At 45.8% G+C, this 18,056-nt stretch overlaps 1 protein-coding gene across 1 annotated transcript in view; it reads right to left on the bottom strand.

Moving 5' to 3' along the window:
• LOC129036371 (sterile alpha motif domain-containing protein 1-like) overlaps positions 1 to 18,056 on the bottom strand; it is a 68,547-nt gene that overhangs the window by 26,834 nt on the left and 23,657 nt on the right. The window lies entirely within an intron of this gene.

Here is an 18,056-nt window from a genome sequence, read left to right as displayed (position 1 = left end):
GAGCACTGGACGAAAAAGGCTAAACCCTGCCCTCATGGAGCTTGCAGTCTACTGGGCGGGGGGGGGTGGTGGTGGTAGTGAAGAGACCAAAAACTAACAAAATGCATAAATTAAAAATATAGGAATCAGAAGTGGTAAATCCTAGGGAGGAAAAAATAAGGCAGGAGGGAGGGGTAGGGAATATTGGGGCAGAAGGTGAGAAGGGGTGTCAAAATTCTAAAATGTGTGCCAGAGAAGGCTAGACACCTGAGAAGGTAAATTATGAACAAAGTTACCTGAAAAAAGTGCGGACATGAGCCCTGAGAATTAACGGGGAAGAAGCTTCCCAGGTGGAGGGAATGGCAAGTGCAACAGCCTGGCAGTGAGGGCCTGTCTGACGTGTTAACAGATCAGTGAGGAGGGTGGTGCAGCCAGAGTAGAGAGAATAAGGGAGAAGCAGGAGAGGGATCAGAGAGGTAGCAAGAGGCTCCACAGTGTTCACGACATTCAAGGGAGGTCCTTGTGTGAACTTGGGCTCTGATTCTGAGACAGGAGCCACTAGAGGGTTTTTTTACAGAGAAGTGACATGATGTGACTCACATTTTAACAGGACCACTCTGGATGCTGTGTTGAGAATAAACTGAGAGAAAGAGTAGAACCAGTTAGGAGGCTATGGCAGAAATCTTGGCAAGAGACAATGGTGGCTTGGACCAGAGCAGTAGCATGGAGGATTTGCTGATGGATTGGAAGTGAGAGATTAAAAAGAATGGGATTAGAACCTGACTGGGGCAGGTTAAAAAGAAAGGAGCTGAAGCTGTGAACTAGGAGACAGAGTTGGCTGGGAGCAGCAGGAAGATTCCCAGTTTTGGCCTGAGCAACTGGGAGGATGGAATTGCCATTTTCTGAATGGAAGCCTACAGATGGAGCATGTTTTGTGGGGAGATAAGGAATGTGGTTTTGGACGTAAGTGTGAGATGCCTTTTAGGCACTTAAGTGGAGAAGACTGTAGGCAGGTGGAACTGTGAATCTGGGGAGAGGTCCAGGCTGGAAATGAGTATTTGTGAGTGCTCGGCACATAGTTCTTTAAAGCTGTGACACAGGATGAGATCATCAAGAGGGTGGATGTCAATAGGGAAGTTGCCGGCCGGGTGCGGTGGCTCACACCTGTAATCCCAGCACTTTGGGAGGCCAAGGTGGGTGGATCACCTGAGGTCAGGAGTTCGAGACCAGCCTGGCCAACCTGGTGAAACCCCGTCTCTACTAAAAATACAAAAATTAGCTGGGTGTGGTGGCGGGTGCCTGTAACCCCAGCTACTCGGGAGGATGAAGCAGGAGAATCACTTGAACCCAGGAAGCGGAGGTTGCAGTGAGCGGAGATTGTGCCATTGTACTCCAGCCTGGGTGACAGAGCAAGACTCTGTCTCAAAAAAAAGAAAGAAAAGAAAAAAAAACCAGGGAAGCTGTGCAAGGGGCTGAGCCCCATTCAGTAGCTCAGCAAAACAGACTGAAAAGGACTAGCAAGTACAGTAGGAGGGAAACCTGGAGAAAGACTTCTGAGGAGGATGGCATAGTCCACTGTGATAGGTCAACTATTTAATAATATGAAGCCAGAGATTTAGCATCTTGGAGTCACAGGTGATCCTGGTCAGGGATGATTCAGTGGAACAGTTGGAGTGAGAATCTGACTACAGCAGGTTCTAAAGAGAGGAGCTGAAGTTGGGAGCTGAGGGATGGATTTGGCTGGTGGCAGCAGGAGGGCTGGAAGCAGAGGGAGAGGGATCTAACCTACATTGGTTCTATCTTAAGAGAAAACATAAAGATGGTACTTCCTCAACACCTGTACGTGGCCACTATTGTTACTAACACTGGGCCAGGTCCTCCAGCTTGCTGAGCACCACCCAGGTCTGGTCCTATAAGCTAGCTCTCCCCGTTTCTAGATTCCTATGAAGTTATTTCCTTTTTCTCACTGCTGTGTGTAGCCTTAGAATAAATGCCCATAGCTTGGGGCTGCTGAGCAAGTCCTCAGTTGCTTGTTGAGCAAGATCTGGCTTGGGTCCTTTCTCCTGATGGGAAGTCAGAGTGAGCAAGACAGACAGGGATTCTGCTCTTGGAGAGCTTGCCTTCTGCGCAGGAGACAAATAATCACCAAGAAAATGGATATGCAGGCAGGTAACTTCAGATGCGGATGGGTGCTATGAAGACAGTAAGCTGGGGTGAAACATAGAGAGTAAGTGTGGGAGCGACCTCCTTTGGCCAGGCTGTGTGGTCAGGTGCCTCTCTGGGAGGTGACATTCAGGATGACACCTAGACAGCAATGCCCAGCTTATTCTCCTCAAGCTGGCCTCTCCTCTGCTGCTCCCAGCCTTCCCTGTGGCTTCTACAATATCTGTACTCCTGGAACAAGGCCAAGGCCTTGGGCCTTCCAAGTGCAAAGCCAAAAGGAAACAATCCTTCTCTTCTCTCGCCAACACACACCATGGGAACTTTTTCTCCATGATTACAAAATACATGCATTTTCACTGAAGGAAACTTGGAAATATTGAAAACAGGAGAAAACGTATCATTCTACTACCCAGAAATAACTACAATTAACTTTGGATGCATCCTTCTAGACATTCTTCTATGCATATATATAGGTATTTTTTTTTTTAATTTCCTTGGGTTAAAAATGAGATCATGTACATTGTGTTTTATGATCTGAATTTTGACTAAATCTGTTATAAAGCACTCTTCTCATGAAATCAATTTTCTTCTACATAATGAGTTTTAATTGCTGCATTAAAAGTATTTCATTATATGTAGATTTTTACCATATTTTATTTAATTCCTAAACATTGGCCATTTACATTGTTTCCTATGATTGTTACTACGAGCAAATGCTCTAATGAACAATCCTGTATTTTTTTCCTTGGAGGAGGGGGTTTGCCAATCTCTTATTTCCTTGGGTTAAAACAAAATGTCACTGCCCAGTGGCAGTGCCATGAGTCTCATGGCAGCCTGAGGCTGAGGGCATGAGAGGGCAGGAATGAGCCCCAAGCCTAAGGAGCCACTCAGATGCCAGAGGCTGATTTAGTCCTGTGACGTGCAGGGTCTTGAGTTTTCCTCCCCTGAGGGCCTGATCAGTAGGAAAACAATAGGCCTCTCCCATAAACCCAGAGAAATCCAAGGGGATTCCCCACCGCAGCAGGAAGAGGGTGTCACTCTCTGACCCCAGAACAGAGACCACCTCCATCCTCCCTTGAAATCCCCTGGGGAAGCTTCTCCTGCCCTCCCTCCCTGGGGAAAACATTGGCACGGTCAGGCCTTCAATCTCTCTTTGGGGAGGGGCTGCCAGGGAATGCTCAGGAAACAGAAGGTTCCATAGGACTAGCAGGGCCTGTCCTATCCCTGACCCAGCCTTGCCCCTAAATCCTCAAATTCCCCACAGGGGCTGGCAGGGACAGTCTATGCTCCCTGTAAGAGGATATCCTGAGGGCTAGTGAGTTCTAGGGTAAGGTGGAAGGCCACCAGATGAGGGTTTGAATCCTGGCTCTGACATTCCAGCCTCGTCTTGGGCAAGTGACTTCACCTGTGGAATGTGAGCTACGAGGAAGGAACTTAGATTTGCGCCCCTTAGCATTCAACAGGGGCTCTATAAATACCAGGCCAGGCCAATGCATGATCCTTTCTGAGCCTCAGCTGCTCATATGTGAAATGGATGACACCTATCTCACAGGTTTGTTGTGGGGACTAAATACAACTTAATACAGTTAACACTCTACTGTTTAAGAAACATTAGAGTCCAAAGCCCTGGAGGGCTACTTCCACCACGCCCCATGCTTTGCAGTCTCCTCTTTTTGGCAGAACTAGTTTACCTCCTCACTGCTACTACCACACCCCAGACATACCTCTGGTGTACTATGCAACACATTGTGTGTGTACTTGTCCAACTTCTCCATGAAGCTTCAGGGCAGTTAAGGACAAGAATTTTGCCTCTCTATCGTCTGTGCCTCTGAATGACACTATGAAGTAAGCAAGGGCATTATTTCCATTCTACAAATGAGAAAACTGAGGCTTAGAAAGATTAGATGCCTTGCCCAAGTCACACAGTGGAGAGTAGGAGAGCAAGACCTAAACCTGGTTCTCATTTCTGGGCCTGTGTTCTGTAAACCAAAAAGAAAATTCCAAGGCACCCCCAACCGTCTGAATAGACCCCTCTTCTCAGCCAAGGGCATTCCAAAGTTAACCTGAAAAACTAGTTCAGGCCATGATGGGAAGGGGGAGCCAGAAATGTCTCATTATACCCTCTTCCCTTTTGGAATTACTGACTCTTTAAGACTGATAAGAGATATTTACAATCCATTCTCTCTGAAGCCTGCTACCTGGAGGCCTCATCTGCATAATAAAAACTTGGTCCCCATAGCCCCTTATCATAACCCAGACATCCCTTTCTGTTGCTTTCTATTGATAATAACTCTTTCAACCAATTGTCAATCAGAAAAATCTTTGAATCCATCTATGACTTGAAACCACCCCCACCCCCCAACCTAGTTGTCCTGCCTTTTTGGACAGAATCAATGTACATCTTATATGCATTGATTGATGGCTATGTCTCCCTAAAATGTATAAAACCAAATTGTGGCCTGAACACTTTGGGCACATGTTCTCAGGATCTCCTGAGGGCTGTCTCACAGGCCATTGGTTACTTATATTTGGCTCAGAATAGATGTCTTCAAATATTTTACAGTTTGACCGACAACTCTATTCTAGATGATTCTCTTGCAAAAGGGAGTTGGAGGTGAGAAGGAAGTGAGCCAATTCTCATGTCCCTGAGAAAAAGGCAGGCAGAGCTTCAAGAGGAGGGAGGTGCTTGGGGAGGCAGCAGAGCATTGCACTTGCCTCAGCCCCATCCTGTCTCCCTGTGGATCATCGTGCATGCAGCAGCTGTGACCCCCAGAGGCCTCCAGTTTGGCATAGGCTGAGGCAAAGGAGTCCCCCAGGTTCCCTCTACTGGTGTGGAGCCCAGCCAGCAAGGGGACTGGGGATTGGCAGCCCAGAGTTGATTGTTGTGGCCCCAGCAGCAGGATGATGGCTGTAGAGCACCTGCTCAGGAGCTGGCCTATCTCCAGCTATGGGGCAGGAAGGCTCCCTACCAGACCACACACATCTTGATGTACTCACCCCTGTGAGCCCAGGACCCCTGCGATACCTGCTGAGATGAAGGCTGAATGAGTGAGAGCTCCCAGCCTCCAGCATCAGGGCATTAGGGAGAAGAAGCAGCTAGACTCAAGCCAGGGATGCAGAGGGAGGGAACAGGCACCAAGTAGGAGGGTTTTAATGTCACCCACCTCTTATTATGTTGTATGTTTCTGGAGGATGGGTCCATGGCTGATCCATCCTTGTGTCTCTACTACAACCAGTAGATTACTTTACAGAGAGTTGATACTCAGTAAGTACAGCTTATTGAAGGTGTAACCAAAAGCCAGTAGGCAGGATGACAGATGACATCCGCCTTGCATGTCTGGGTCATCAGGGAAAGGGCCAATGTCCAGTGTGTCCTGACCAGGATGGTTCTGACAAGGACATCCATAACATCCACAGAGGGTGCTCCCTCCCCAGGCAACGAACTCTCCCTCCTTCCTTTCTTTCTTCCTTCCTTTTTTTTTGAGATGGAGTCTCACTTATTGCCCAGGCTGGAGTGCAGTGGCACGATCTCGGCTCATTGCAACCTTCGCCTCCTGGGTTCAATTGATTCTCTGGCCTCAGCCTCCCGAGTAACTGGGATTACAGGCATGTACCACCATACCTGGCTAGTTTTTGTATTTTTAGTAGAGATAGGGTTTTGCCACGTTGGCCAGGCTGGTCTCAAACTCGTGACCTCAGTTGATCCACCTGCCTGGGCCTCCCAAAGTGCTAGGATTACAGGCGTGAGCCACCACTCCCAGCACATTCTCCCTTTCTTAGCCAAAGAGACACCACTTGGAGGAAACTACCTGGATCTAGGTGCTTCCCTAGTGACAAAAATTGACTGGGGATGTGGTATAAATCCTTGCCCCTGGGAATCTGGGAGGGACCTAGAATATGAGAAAAATGAGAAAAAACAAACAAACAAACAAACAAACAGACCAATTATCTCTTTATTGAGACCAAAACTGCTGCTTTTGCCTGAATGGTTAGATTGACTGATTCCTCTTCCACTTGCCATCCCCACTGCATGCATAGCTACAAATAATCCTGATGTTGCACATTTAAAATAGTGCCTTGCTTCAATTGCATCAGTCTATCAGGGTAAACTGTGTCTCCCCTGGCAGGTATGCTGTGGGGGACAGTGCAGGGCTTGTCTCTGTAGGACCAAACTCAGTATGAACTTATCACCTGCCTGTGTGTACAGCTTTAAGCTTCAGGTAGAGGGTGTTATAAACCCTGGAGTAGGACATCCCTAGAGAACAGGTCATTACACCATGTCCATCTATTGAGGCCCTAAATTAAGTCTACAGAATTAGGCATAAACTCCCCAGACAGTAGCCAAAGGTCTCAGGCTCTGGCCCACTCCACCTGTCCACACCTCCCTCTCATCTTGCCCTTCACTCACTTAACACAGTGCCCAAAGAGAGATGCAGTTGCCTGGACAGGCTGGCTTTGGCTTAATCTAGGGGTTCTTAAAGAATAGTCCCCAGACCAGCAGCATCAGCATCACCTGGGACTTGTTAGACCTCCTGAATTGGAACCTGTGGGATGAGACCCAGCAAACTGTTTTAATGAGTCTTCTAGGTGATTTTGGTTGCACTAAAGTTTGAGAACCACTGGGCGAGCCATTCCCTGAGCCCAGGTTGTCTTTCTCAGCCATTTTCTGCCTATTGTAATCTCAACCACCTTTCAAAGTTCAGCTCAATACTATTTCTTTAGGGAAGCCCCTGCAGTCCCCCAAGTACTTGTGAAGGCCTCTTCCTCCAACTGACAGCTCCTTTGTCACCCCATCCCCCATTCTAGTGAAAGACCTTCATTTCTGCTTCTCTTTGCAGCATGTATTTTCTGCTTTGTTTTATAGTAAACTTTGAGCAGTTGTTAACTGCCTTCCCACACTGATTCCCCTCTAACACACAAATGTTACTCTGTAAAGGCCATGTCTTACTTCACTCATTCTTTTTTATTTTTTATTTTTGAAACAAGGTCTGGCTCTGTTGCCCAGGCTGGAGTGCAGTGGCATGTTGGCTCACTGCAACCTCTGACTCCTGGGCTCATGTCATCCTCCCACCTCAGCCTCCCAAGTAGCTGGGATTACAGGCCCGTGCCACTGCACCCGGCTAATTTTTGTATTTTTAGTAGAGACAGGGTTTCCCCATGTTGGCCAGGCTGGTCTCGGTCTGGCCTCAAGTAATCTGCCCACCTTAACCTCCCAAAATACTGGGATTACAGGAGTGCGTCACTGTGCCTGGCGCAATTTGCTCATTCTTTGAATAAATGTCCACTGAGGATCTGCTCTACATGGCGGGGGCCATGCTAGGCACTGGGGTTCAGACAAAGGTGCACCCTTATCCTTATCATCCAGGAGCCAGTGGGGTACAATGGCAAGGTGGCTGGCAATTGCAATACTTTGAGTAGCACTGAGACACAATGCTTCCGACCACAGGGGGCCCCCTCATGCCCTGTCGGGACCCACCCAAAAAGTAACCTCTGTTCTAACTCCATCACCAGAGATTAATTTTACCTGTTTTTGCCTTTTGTTTGAGACAGGGTCTTGCTCTGTCGCCCAGGATGGAGTGCAGTGGTGTGATCATAGCCCAGTGTAGCCTCAAATGCCTAGACTCAAGCAATCCTCCCGCCTCAGCCTCCTGAGTAGCTAGGACTACAGGCATGTGCCACCATGCCCAGCTATTTTTTTTTTTTTTTTAAAGAGACAGAGTCTTGCTATGTTGCCCAGGCTGGTCTCAAACTCCTGGTCTCAAGTGTTCCTCCTATCTTGACCTCCCAACCAAAGTGCTGGGATTACAGGTATAAGCCACCGCACCTGGCCAATTTTATTTGTTTTTAAACTTCACATAAATAGAATCATACAATGTACCTTTCGGGTATCTGGCTTCTTCCCACTCAACATTATCTGTGTGATCCATGTATGCTGTTATGTATAGACACAGTTTGTTCTTTTTTAAGATTGCTGTGTTGTATCCCATTGTGTAGATATGACACAATTTAACCATTCTACTGCTGATGGCCATTTGTGTTGTTTCTAGTTTGGGGCTCTTATGGAGAAAGATACTATTAGACATAAGACAAAAACATTTTGGTTTATGTCCGCTGGTGGACATTCTGGACATTCGCACTCATTCCTCTTGAGTATGTACCTAGAGGTGGAACTGCTGGTTTATGGAATGGGTATAGTCTTAGCTTTAGTGATACTATCAAATAGTTTTCCAAAGTGATTGTACCAATGTACACTCCTACCAGCATATAAAAGAATTTGCCAACATTTGGTATTATCAGTCTTCAATTTCAGTCCTTTCTGTGGGTATAGAGTGGTATCTTATACGTTTTAATTTGCTTATTGGCTATTTATATATCCACTTTTAAGATGTTCCTGTTTAAGACTTTTGCCTATTTGCTTTTTTCTTATTGACTTACAGGAGTTCTTTGGACCTTCTGGATACAAGCCCCAGTCATCTGTCAGATATGTTACAGAGAATATCCTCTCCTCTCCCAGTCTCTGGCTCGTCTTTCCACTCGGGTTTTTTTTTTTTTTCTGAGACGGAGTCTCACTCTGTCACCTAGGATGGAGTGCATGGCATGATCTTGGCTCACTACAACCTCCACCTCCCGAGTTCAAGCGATTCTCCTGCCTCAGCCTCCCGGGTAGCTGAGATTACAGGTGCCCACCACCATGCCCAGCTAATCATTGTATTTTTAGTAGAGACGGGATTTCACCATATTGGCCAGGCTGGTCCCGAACTCCTGACCTTGTGATCTGCCCGCCTCAGCCTCCCAAAGTGCTGGGATTACAGGTGTGAGCCACCGCACCCAGATGCCTTTCCACTCTTTAATGGTATTTTTGAGGAACAAAAGTTCATAAATGTTCAATTTACCCATCTTCTCATCTATGGCTAGTGTATCCTGCTTAAGTAATCTTAATTCCAAGAAGTCCAGTTAACAGAAATAACAAAAATTACTAATATTAAAAAAGACAAAGAAGTGAAGGAAAAAATTGGATGGTGGGTGTGGGAGAAGGACTGCATCAGATTGTGAGAGTGTGCTCACTTGACTGTGCTGTGCAAAGCCCGGGCCTTGTCCTGTGTTGTGGTATGGATGGGAGCTGAACCCCCAGGCAGTGCAACAAACATGCGCCCTGTTTGGATCAGATGCTGTGCCAGGTGGTGGAAAGGGCTCTGTGGGGTGCAGGGGGACCCTGGCTCACTGGCTTAAGAGAAAGATCACTCCTTTTCATGTGTGTTAAGCTGGGTCTGACCCCCAAACCCTGGAGACTCCCTTCAGTCCAGGCCCTGCTCCTCTGTGCCAGAGCCTGCAAAGACAGCAGTGCTGACACTTGTCCAGCTGGCTCACAAAGGGGAAATTCTCCCCTCCTTGAGTCACTACATAGACAAGATGAGATTCAAATAACAAGCGCTGGACTCCAAACGATCCCTATGCTCATTTCACGATGCTGCATCACTTTCAAAATCCCCTGTGATGCTTGTGGATGAAGTCTAGATCCAGAAACTTTCCCCATGTTTTCCCCAGTTTGAGTAGAACAATACCCTCGGAGTCACAAGCTACATCATACAATTGACTTCCCTAAAAAAAAAAAAAAAAGAGATCTTGGACTCAAGGTTATGAGTTTGCAGTGTCCTTTGCAGGGTCTTTTAAATCCCCTAGTGGCATATGAAACTCTGGATGTTTGTGAATTTTCCTGGGGAAAGGGTCTATGTGTGCCATTAGATTCTGGAAGGGGTGTGTGACCTCAAAAAAAGGTAAGACCCACTGGACCGAGTCCTCTTTAAGGACAGTTTGCAGTCCTCTTCTGCTGGGAGGTGATGGTGGTAAGCTTGCCAAGAGGACCTCAACCTACCAGATGGATGCAATCTGCCATCCACCTCCTCAGCATAAAGCCAGCTCCAGCATCTCTGGGGCAGTTTTCTTCCCATCCAGGGTCAAGCTCTTGGCGGCTTAGAGATGCAGTGTGCCAGTCCCAACACCACGGCTGTGTGTCACTGCAGAGGAAGGCATACTTTTTTTCTAGGACATGCAGTGACCCCACTTGGCAGCAGACACTCATTTCTTGGGTAAAACAACTAAGTGATCTCTTAAGGACCCAGGTTCCTTTTTTGTCCCTGTTCCTTGCCCCTCACCACCACTTTTTCCATGTGCCACCCTCTCATAAGAACTCAGAAGCCCAGGGTGGAGTCAAAGGGGTCTTTTAAATCCCCTAGTGGCATATGAAATTCTGGATGTTTGTGAATTTTCCTGGGGAAAGGGTGTATGTGTGCCATTAGATTCTGGAAGAGGTGTGTGACCTCAAAAAAAGGTTAAGACCCACTGGACCGAGTCCTCTTTAAATGGAAGTGCATGGATAGGTTTGATAAAATTAATTTATAGTAATGAGCTATGTATCTTTAGCTAACTGAACTTTTAAAAAGACATCTGGGAAGGGAGAATGCTTAACTAAAATTATTATTATTATTATAATTACTATTTTTTTGAGATGGAGTATTGCTCTTGTCGCCCCCAGGCTGGAGTGCAGTGGCACGATCTCAGCTCACTGCAACCTCTGCCTCCCAGGTTCATGCGATTCTTGTGCCTCAGCCTCCTGAGTAGCTGGAATTAGAGGTGCCCACCACCATGCCCAGCTAAGTTTTGTATTTTTAGTGGAGACAGCGTTTCACCATGTTGCCCAGGCTGGTCTTTAACTCCTGACCTCAAGTAATCTGCCCACCTCAGCCTCCCAAAGTGCTGGGATTATAGGCATGAGCTACTACACCTGACCTAAAATTATATTTCTAATGACAACACTGAGGTACAGCTCATACCTAAATAGGGGAGAATGACATTAAGCCACTCCCACCACTATACAAGACCAATTTTTCTGGTCTAGATGGGTTTTTGGAGGCTCCTGGAGCGGGAACAAGGGGTTAGTGACTACGATGTGTCAAAAGAGACATAGGCATTTCTCAGATAAACCTCAGCTCTTCTGGCTTGAGAGAAGGAAACATTCCCAACATGACTTAGGGGCCCAGGGACCTTGTTTCCACCTCATATCAGATTGTCAAATGGGAAGGGTGTGCCTAGAGCACACACTCCCTCCCGAAAGGGCTGAGTCCCCAGAAGACCTATGTCTGCTCCATCCTGGGTCCCTGATCTCTCCTGGTGACAAGATACAGCTGCCTGTATGAGTAGCAGTCTGGGGCCTCCTCCTCCCTCCCTCTGCACCACCCCACTCCCCCCCGCCCGCCCCCATACACACTGGGTTCTTCCTCCCCTTCTCTCTCAAGAAGCCAGGCCCCTGCCCCCACTCACAGTCAGAAGGAAGTGATTCTGCAAGGCCTCCCAGGGACTCCCAGGATTGGCTCAAGGCACCAAACTGTTAAATAAGTGGGATTTTTTCAGTGTTTGTAGAAACTGTTGTTTAAAAAGATATAACCATCCAAACTGTTTATGTAACCCTTGGGAAGTCTCAACAGATATGGTTCCCTATTTATAACTGTGGCCGAGACTTAGAAAATACAAGTGGAGGGGGACTGTCAAAATCGGAGAAGTTGTCACGTTACAGTTGTATACTTGCGTAACTGAATTCAGTATTTTGCTCTAATTTGAGAAGTTTCTTTTTATTCACTTTTCTCCTTTTCTGGTTTTCCCTTCCTTTGTTGTCCACTGCTGTGCACCATATACTCCTGACATTTTCTGAGAACATCAGAACTATTTCTCTGAAGTGGAGGTTCAAAATAGCGGTTTTTAGAATGACCAAATAATAATGAACACTAAAATTCATTTCAAAGCCTAGGACTAGTCTATTCATACTGATATTCCTAGTCTACAAGGATAAACATAGCTGTCTTCTCCCCACCAGCCCCTATACCTGCAGGGGCCTGCTCTGTCTCTGGGTTGTCCGCTCTGGAGGTAGGTGTCAGACCACCCGGTCTCACTTTCCTAGGTCCAATCTCTGGATCTATGGCAACAGAATCCACAGGTCCCTATTCCCATACAGGGGGAATGCAAAGTTGCTGGGGGACAATCACAGTGCAAAGCTGAGATCTGGGCTTCTTTCTAGAGCCATTCTGAGGTCTTCATCACTCACACTAACAATCCAGCTAAAACCTGGCTCTTGTAGGAACACATCCTCTTCTTTATTAGGGAGGCTGTTCTCTGAGTTAACATAGTAGCAGTTTCGTTCACAGATCTTTCTGGCAAAAAAGAATCTGACGAGAGCTATGCCTCCACCAAAGGCACAGTTTGATAACACTTTGGGGAAGGATGGTTCATAACTCCTGAAGAAGAGTCTGTGATAAGAACCTCTGGCCCACAGGCTTCTTCACACTACACAACCTACAAAAATCCCTAACCACTGCTAATAGCTAGAAGGAGGATAGTGACTGTTCCCAACACAAAGAGATGACAAACATTTGAGATGGTGGATATGCTAATTACCCTGATGTGATCACTATACCTAATATGTATTGAAACATCATTATGTACCTTGTAAATATGTATAATCATTATAACACACAATAATTATGAGGTCCCAGACAATGATAATACATAATAATTATACATATTTACGGGATACATAGTGATGTTTCAATATGCATAAATTGAAGTGGTTTCAATTATGTATAAATTTTAACTACATTACAAATTAAAGAAAAATTAATTTTAAAAAACAAACAAAAAATTCTTAACTGCTGTCAAGCTAGCACTGACAACTGAAGCCTCAGCCCAGAACCTCCCTGCTTCCACCTGTGCCGACCACCCTAAGAGAGAAGGCAGAGGCACACAGCCCTTACACCTTGGTGGGGAAACCCTAGGGTTTCCTCTGAGGGCCTGACAGATTGAAGGGGTTGAGAATGAGTGGAGGGTGTGGCCACCTCAGCTCTAGTCTCCTTCTGCTGAGGGACAGTGGCCAAGGAACATCCTGTTAGATCCAAAGGAAGGTGGAGAGTCCCTCTCTGTCCTCTCCACCCACCTCATCCCCACCAAGCCCTGATGTCACTCCCTGCTGTACCCACCCCGGAAACCCTTGGCCACTTCCCACAGGTCCACTCCCAGGGAAGTTCTTTAATTGGTGGGTGTGGGAAAGAGGAAGAGGAAAAATGTCATTTCTACCTTCCCAACTCCCTGTATCCCATGAGCCTCCAGTCTGAAAATGATTACCCATCTGACCTGGAGCTCTCATCCTAGGTATCATAATGGCTCTTCTTATACACATAAGGAGAATGGGTAATGAAGAAATGCAAAATCCCAACTCATGAAAATGTGGTTGAAAAAGAGAAGACCCATAAAAGTTCTCATTTGTTGACCAGAGACAATAAAATGATTACTTAAAAAAAAAAAAAAAAAAAAAAAACACCTCTGGGGCCTTTCCAAATCATGGAGAAAAATAAAAACAGGGGAAGACATGCTCTAGTCTTAAAACTCCAATGTGGCCCCAGACTGGTGAGCCCCAACAACAGTAAATACCCACCCTCAGCAGCCTTCTGCCCACCTCACCCCACCAATACGAGGTCCCAGACAAGTCAACAAACACTTATTGACCATGTACTGTGTGCTTCCAACCATTCCAGGAGTTGGAATTCTGCAACCTCAAGGTGCTTTGCAAGGAGCAGGGAAACAGCTCAGTCAACATTTACTGTGTGCTGACGTTTTGCTAGGTTTAGAGGAGACAAAAATCTGAGAAAAAAACAGCTAAGAATACTCCAACCTGGGAAGTACTAATCTACACATAGCACCATAGGAGCAAGGAACAGTTAATTCTACATGGTGAGGTCAACCAGAGAAGATGATTTTTAAGTTGGGCCTTGAAAGCACATTAGGATTTTGCTGGGTATAACTGGGAAGGAGTGGCATTCCAGGCAGAAAGAACTGAGTGGGCAAAGGTCAGGGTTGGGGGTGGTATGGGCAGTTGGTCATGTGTGGTACAGCGTGTAGTCAGGCCAGTGTTGCCAGAACACAGGGTCAGAGAGCAAGAACAAAGGAGGTAAGGCTAAAAGGCAGGCTGCAGTTTATGGCAGCCATGAACACATGCCATTCAAAGGACCTGTTGCATGGAGTGCAGACAGCTGACAGGCTGCAGCCTCAGATCCACCACACCATTCAAGTCAGACCATGTTGCCTCCTGGGTGGCCCCCAGCCAATGACAGAACATGGCAGGGTTGCTCGGGCCTGTCCATTTCTGCCCAAAGTGGGATTCTTCCCATGGGCAATCTTTGGCTGGAACTCCCCGCTGGGCTGGTTGAGACACTCTTACAGCCATATCACAGTCTGATGCTCTTTCAACAGAATTATCCTTCCCTCTCTTGCGTCCCAGGAGTTAGATCTGGACTGCAGTCTGCAAGCTGTCTTTTCTCTCCGTACTTCTGCTCCTTTCTCCTTTATCTTTCATAGGCATTAGCTCTTCTTATCCCCAATTAATCTTCTGCACTTTTCATTCTGTTTTGGTGTCTGCTTCCCAGAGGACTCCAACTGGGAAGGAGCTTAAATGAATGTTTGGGTTTTGCTGGCAGTGAGGAGCCACTGAGGTATTTTAAACAGGGCAAGCCATGGTCAGATCTGAGTTTCATAAAAGCAATTCTAGCACTAGGGTGAAGAGCCAGAGGGTGGGGAGACAGGGAAGCAATGGGCAATGAAAAGACCATTTAAAAGGACACTGCACTGATTGGTACAAGGTTTCAACAAGGGGCAACTAGAAGTATATACAACTTACTATGTATATACCCTTTAACTCAACAGTCTCAATTTTAGAAATCTGTTTTATAGAAACACTAGCACAAATGCATAAAAGTATAAAAATGAGGATGTAGTGGCCTATAAATATTATCAGGACATTGGAAAACTTTGTGGTCATCTGTAGGGGAGGAGATGAACTAGCAGTACATCTACGTGGTGGAATACATACCAAGCAGCCTTTAAAAAGAAGACAGCAGGTCTCTATGTACTGTCATAGAGAAATATACACAATAGACTGCTATTTGTAAAAAGCCAGTTGCTAGCCGGGAGCGGTGGCTCATGCCTGTAATCCCAGCACTTTGGGAGACTGAGGCGGGTGGATCACCTGAGGTCAGGAGTTTGAGACCAGCCTGGCCAACATGATGCAACCTCATCTCTACTAAAAATACAAAAATTAGTTGTGCGTGGTGGCAGGTGCCTGTAATCCCAGCTACTTGGGAGGCTGAGGCCGGAGAATCGCTTGAACCTGGGAGGTGGAGGTTGCAGTGACCCAAGATTGTGTCACTGCACTCCAGCCTGGGCAACAGAGTGAGACTCTGTCTCAAAAAAAAAAAAAAGCCAGTTGCTGTACAAAGTATATAGCATGCCCCCATTTTCATGAACAAAGCTGTGCATATGTATATTTATAAAGATCCACATTTGTTTGTATAAGTCTGGAAAGAGATATCTCAACTGTTGACAGAGGTCACCTCTTGAAGGTGGTAGGGCTTACACTTTTTACTTTCTATGTCGTTTTTATTTTCTTTGGTGCTTTTCTATAATATATTTTCTACTTCTTAAAATGATGAAGATGGTTCATTTCTCTTATCAGAACACAAAATTTTAATTTAAAAAGCTTCATATCTACTTGGAAAACCATATAAAAATTCTTTATGTTGTATTTCCAGAGAAGAAATAACAAAAAGCTCCTAGAATCGTTGAGAGGGCCGTCAGCGGACTGGTCTCGGTAAACAGAAATTAGAGATGAGTTGGAATAGAGCCGAACACAGGGTGGTGAAGACAGAAGTTCCAGAAGAAGCCAAGAGTGCTATCTTGAGTAGTGGGCAGGTGACCCACAGAAGGGCAGTGGGTGGGAAGTAGGAGTGAGAGGGGTCTGTGCTGAATGTGCCAGCCTTCAGGAGGCTCAGGCCAGGACAGGGTGTATAAACAAGAGGTGACGCTGGCTCCTGCTTTAGAACTCAGGAGAGTATTTAGGCCTAAACACTTATGACCTACAAAAGATTAAAAACTTACCAACAGTACTCACCAATGGATTAAAATGCTAATTGTAAACAGTGAAGTCATTGAAAAACCAGAAAAATATTGGTGAATACTTATCTAAGGGGGGAAGAATTTTGGATAAAAGAGCAAACAGCATTTTAAAGAAATTTTAGCCATGTTAAAAACAAACACCAAGACTTTAAAAACAGAACTCATAAACAAAATCAAAAGGCAAGCAAAAACAAGGGATTATATTTATAGCAACACTGACAGAAAGGACATGTCCTTCATATATAAAAAACATATGGTTGGGTGTGGCTCATGCCTGTAATCCCAGCACTTTGAGAGGCCAACATGGGTGGGTCACTTGAGGTCGGGAGTTTGAGACCAGCTTGGGCAACATGGTGAAACCCTGTCTCTACTAAAATACAAAAATTTAGCTGGGCATGGAGGCTTGCGCCTGTAATGCCAGCTACTCAGGAGGTTGAGGAAGGAGAATCGCTGGAATTGAGGAGGTAGAGATTGCAGTGAGCTGAGATTGCACCCCTGCACTCCAGCCAAGGAGACAGAGTGAGACTTCATATTAAAAAAAAAAAAAAAAGCAAAAAACAAAACAACAACAACAAAAACAACAAAACCCAAAAAACACAGATGAGTTTGTAATCAGTAATAAAAATACATGCTCCAAAGAAAAACAGCACTGGAGCTGGGCATGGCGGTATGTGCCTGTAATCCCAGCTACTCAGGGGGCCAAGGTGGGAGGACTGCTTGAACCCAGGAGTTCAAGACCAGCTTGGGTAACACAGCTTGGGTAACACAGCAAGATCCCATCTCTATAAAAAATAAGTTAGCCAGGTATGGTGGTGCACACCTGTAGTTCTAGCTACCCTGGAGGCTGAGGTAAAAGGATTGTTTGAGCCCAGGAGTTCGAGGCTACAGTGAGCTATGATTGTGCCACTGCACTCCAGTCTGGTTGACAAAGCAAGGCCCTGTCTCTTAAAAAAAGAAAGAAATAGAAAAACAGCATTGATTATGGTATTTTGTATTATAAACATTATTTTGTATTGGTTAGAATTTTGTTCAGTTACATAAAACAGAAAACAATAGTGGCTTAAGCAAGATGGGATTTTATTTCTTTCTCTCACTGAAAAAAAAAAAAGATCTAGAAATGGTCAGTTCAGGGCTGGTTTGGTGGCTCCAGGTGTCACCAGGGACCTACGCTTCTTCTGGCTCATCCTGCCCCTATTCCTAAAGTGCAGCTCTCATTCTTATGTCTTGTGGTGGTTGCTAGAGTGATAGTCACCACATCCTCATTTAAGAAAGTAGGATGGAGAAAGGAGGGTGAATAAAGGGCACACCCCCTCCTGTTAAGGAGCTGGCTTCGAAGTCCCATATGACACCCACTTGCATCCATTGTCCAGAACCCAGCCACATGATCACACTTAGCTGCAAAATTGCCAGGGGAACATAGTTTTCAGCTGGGTGGAAAAGGGATCAGCAAAAAATTGGTTTTGTTACTAAGAAAGAGGGAATGGATACTGTAGAGCAATGAGCAGTTTCTAACATACATGTGAACAAAATTATCAAAAGAAATACAAATGTAAAAGATTTCAGGGTCAACCTTACCAACAGTCAAATATAAGTAAAGCAGGTGGCCTTTTATGGTCTTGTCTGGCTAAGGTATTGAAGAGCTGGCCAGACAAGTCATGAAGACAGTCAAGAGCTGACTGTCTTCATAAGAACCTTGGGACAGTGCACATGAACAGAACAGAGTTTCAGGGTAAAAATGGCCCTTTCTCCCCAACTAGATGCCTCAGGGACCCAAGGGCCACTTCCTGGCTGTTCCCCCAAAGTCTCCCTCCAACTCCCAAGTGACATCAGATTCTGTAAATGCTGGGAAGTAGAGAAAAATTCTGTACCCAGGGATTCTCTAACTAAACTATGGCTAAAATTAAATTTTAGGTGTTTTTGAA

Source organism: Pongo pygmaeus, chromosome 4 (assembly GCF_028885625.2).
Source record: "Pongo pygmaeus isolate AG05252 chromosome 4, NHGRI_mPonPyg2-v2.0_pri, whole genome shotgun sequence".
Classification (NCBI taxonomy): domain Eukaryota; kingdom Metazoa; phylum Chordata; class Mammalia; order Primates; family Hominidae; genus Pongo; species Pongo pygmaeus.
This window is presented reverse-complemented; position numbering and strand designations above follow the sequence as displayed.